The sequence below is a fragment of the Dromiciops gliroides genome, chromosome 3 (genome assembly GCF_019393635.1).
Source record: "Dromiciops gliroides isolate mDroGli1 chromosome 3, mDroGli1.pri, whole genome shotgun sequence".
Taxonomy (NCBI): Eukaryota; Metazoa; Chordata; class Mammalia; order Microbiotheria; family Microbiotheriidae; genus Dromiciops; species Dromiciops gliroides.
In genome coordinates this window covers 144,346,721-144,351,112 of record NC_057863.1, presented here as the reverse complement: position 1 = coordinate 144,351,112, position 4,392 = coordinate 144,346,721, and the positions used below count along the sequence as shown (strand labels likewise).

The window sequence follows — 4,392 nt, the reverse complement described above, 5'->3', positions numbered from 1 at the left end:
TAAATCAAATAATTTTTGTTCATTAATATATTTTTCTATATTTAAAGGTAACAATTTTATTATAATATAATTTCTTTCTCTATTCTGATTAATATATTCAAGAGTCTGAAAGAAAATCTCCAAATTCTTATGGGATTTGGCTCTGGTAAACAGTCTTCCATTATATTTGGCAAATTGATATAAAGAGAAAATGTTCTATTATGAAATCTTCATAGTCACAACTTAAGACTCTTTTGAAGATAGCCAGATTACAAAAAAAGAAAAGTTGAAAGCATGTGTTATTGGAAGGAAGAATTATTAACAGGTAAATCTTATTCTTTGACGACAACATTTTGGAACATACTACAGTGTTGTTATCACCACATTTGTATTTTTGTAGTCTTAGAAGTCCTCTAATCCTGCTGTGCCCTCTGCCTGTGAAATGTATCCTGTTTCCCCCTCCTTACTTTCTCATCCTCTGTTACTGTTCTCTGTTTTTTACTATATTTCTTGAATTTCTCTGTAGGATTATTCATTGGTAGTCATGGATTAACTACATGCAAAATCAGGGAATAAAAGAAGGGACTGCAGCCTACCTTACCATGCAAGTTCCCCAATCCCTGAGGTAACTCAAAAGATATTGCTTCATCTGGGAAAAGGGCTTTACAGTTTTCTTTAGCAAACATGCATTAAAACACCAGTAATAATAAGGATATTTTGAAATTTCTCCAAGAAGGAATATTTGGATCTCAATCCATTATTTCCATACTTATCCACTAAATTTAGTCTCTTGTTTTAAACATTTGGCCTACAGTAATAACCATAAGGTATCATCTGAGTTTTTCTTGAAGATATATTAAGGATGTCTCATGGGAATTATTCTGTGGACAATAAGAACTAACCACAACTTCCTGCTCAAAATGAAAACAAACTATTAAGTTGTATGGTATTTTTTTTCAGGGTACCCAAGTGACTGTCAGAGTCCCTTGTACTCTGGTACAGGAATAGGTTAGGAAATAGAGGAGTGCTCTAAATGTATCCTCTAGGACATAGCTACTACTGACAAAAGAATAATTCAACATTACCTCTCCCTTCAGTATACTCTACACTTAACTTAGCAGAGAGCTTAGAGATAAGCCCAATGCATTAAAATTTCCCCAGGAGGAAATACAAGGGAACATAAATTCAAATATAGTCTATGGCTCAGAACCAAGGCTCTGAGATTATGTGATAAGCCTCTGTCTGATCTTTGGAACATCTAACAAATATTTTTATTGGCACATTAACCCCTCCCTACATGTTGCAAGTGGGGGATGGGGGGAAGGTCTTTATATATAGATATTTTATTAAAATTCTGGTTCTGCTATTTATTTCTATTTGACTTTCAGCCAGTTACTTAACCCCTAAGTCTCTCAATTTCCTCAACTGAAAAATGATGGGATTGTACTAGTTCCCTTCTTTGTTGAAATTAGTGATGTATAATTCCCCAGAGTTCGACTTATTTTGCTGCCATGTAGAGTTTCCTCTGGTAAAATTGGAATGTAACCTACCATCAGTTTCTCCACAAAAAATGTGAACACTTTGACTAAAAATACAGAATATATAGGACAGACATTATTTCACTCAACAATAAATGCAAAACAAAAGAACATGTATCAGAGTCCATGAAAATTGAATACAATGCTTTGTCTCACTCCAAGTAGGCCTCTACTTCCTCAAGGGCTACCCTAAGATTTATTTCTGCCCCACTTTTCACACAGAAACACAAGGAAAGGTCTCACAGGTAAATAAATGATCAAATCTCATGCTTGAGTGATCTACTTTCCTAAGGACTTTTAGTAAATTTCAGATTTAATATTTTTTAATGTTTTTCCTTTGTAGAGTTTCCCACTTGTACCACAAATTCCTAACCCCCTCTCCTGCATTGTAATATGTTTTTTTGGGGGGGGGAAATCTTAAATGGTAATGTTCTAAAAAGTTACTTTGCCCATCATACATTTTATGTCAAAGTTTTCTCCCCACTTGTGACATCAGTAAAAACAAACAAAACAAAACGAAAAAGAATCCAAACTCTTTATACTATTATATTAAATAAATATTTTATTCAAAAATGATATGAAATGATAAATAATTATATTGTAAAATTATGGAAATTTATTTGGATCTCATTAGGACATTCAAGTTAATTCAAGTAGAATTGATCGAGTTCTTACTATGTAAAAGATACTACAGTAACTACGTGCTCATGTTGTAAAGACAAAAATAGAAGTCATCTAGTAGCATACATTACGGTGTACATTATAGACTAGGTATACACATGCAAGGCAAATAAAAGATGGTAAATTATATGCTCACTTAAACTTTCATGTAAATGGAAAGAATTTTCAGCAGTAAATTTAGGTACAGGCCAATAGATTCATAGCAAATTGCCTATAGATCAGTAGATGATGACACAATATAAGTAACAGGTCACTTACCACATATAGTACCTGCACTTACTAGAAAATATTTTCTGAATTGAATTAATTTAAATTGGAAATTTTTGTCTTCATCTTTATAAGATTCACTGTGAATGCTTCTTTGTAAATAGTTGGTTATCAATAAATGTTAGCTAAATATAGCTGAATTAACTGTGTATAAAAATAGTGGATATATCACATATGAATATACTTATCTAAAAATGTATACATGCTCTCACCAGTGGCACCAAGTGAGGATCTGCCACCGCAGCCTTTACTGTCCCAGGAACCATGGCTTCTGGAGTAACTGTGAATGATGAAGTAATCAAAGTTTTAAATGACATGAAAGTAAGGAAATCTTCTACACAAGAGGAGATCAAAAGAAAGAAAGAAAGAAATCAGTTCTCTTCTATTTATGTGATGACCAAAAATAAATAATTGTAGAGGAAGCAAAGCAGATCTTGGTGGGTGACATTGGTGATACTGTAGAGGACCCCTACACATCTTTTGTGTAGTTGCTACCTCTGAATGATTGCTGATATGCTTTGTATGATGCCACATACAAGACAAAATAGTCTAAGAAAGAAGACATAGGTTTTATATTCTGGGCTTCTGAATGTGCACCTTTAAAAAGCAAGATGATTTATTCTAGTTCTAAAGATGCCACTAAAAAGAAATTTACAGGTATTAAACACAAGTGGCAAGTAAATGGCTTGGATAATATTAAGGATTGTTCAACACTTGGAGAGAAATTGGGAGGCAATGTAGTAGTTTCACTTGAAGGAAGACCTTTATAAAATGAAAGTGAAGTGCCATCTGGAAGTAGCTTCCATTTCTGCAGCTCCATAAGTTGGGATAGTGTTAGGTTTTTGTCCCTTACCATACCTTCCCAGAAAACTTCAAAAGATATGTCAGTAATTTAAGCAGCCTACCAGTGATTGCCATTAGACTGTTAAATCCTGGTATGTAGAACCAGAGGAATGCCTTCACATCACATTTTAGCCTAAATAAATGACATTATATGCATCCCTTGCATAACTAAGAAGAATATGATAGTCAATATGAATAGCTTAGAAAACTGCAAAGAATTAGCTAATTGAATGCCTTGAAAGTATGATTCACTGGTCAGATGCTAAACTTCATTCAGTATTACTTAGAGTTGCACTTAATTGTTGTTCCTGAAGTTTTTGTGCTTTGTACACGTAACTTGCCTTTAACACGCCTATTGTGACATGACAGTATATATATATATATATATATATATATATATATATATATATATATATAGATAGATAGATATAGATATAGATATAGATATAGATATAGATATAGATATAGATATAGATATAGATATAGATATAGATATAGATATAGATATAGATATAGATATAGATATAGATATAGATATAGATATAGATATAGATATAGATATAGATATAGATATAGATATAGATATAGATACACACACACATATATACACACATATATATACACACACACGTATATATTTATATGTGTAACTATGCTTTGAAAGGGCTTTTATGTAATAAGGTTGTCCCCCTTAAAAAGGAATGCAATTAAGTTGTCATAATTGTAATCAAATTATTGTAGTACCTCAGTGTTCATCCTATTATCTTCCTAACTGAAGTAGTTGTTAATGCATTTTTATTTTTCATCGATTGTATACTACAGAACAGGAGTAGGAGTTAAGTGTTTACCATGTGAGTCTTGCAGCACTAAAGATATTTTGAATAATGTAGTTATAATGGTAATTTCTGTATGACAAGAGCCTTAAACGGAACATTGTTCCCCACCCCCACAAAATTGGCCATGCTGCAATAAAACTTGTGGCTTATTGCAGAAAAAATGTATAAATATATGTATCATGGTTTGTATAGATGTGACAGTAGAATGGTAATGTATAGAAACCTGAACTTAAAGTTTGGAAGAAGTT

At 32.4% G+C, this 4,392-nt stretch overlaps 1 pseudogene; it reads left to right on the top strand.

Annotated features, from left to right (window-relative positions):
* The first annotated feature begins 2,729 nt into the window (after positions 1–2,729).
* LOC122751203 lies at positions 2,730–3,235 on the top strand (annotated as a pseudogene).
* Positions 3,236–4,392: the final 1,157 nt, after the last annotated feature.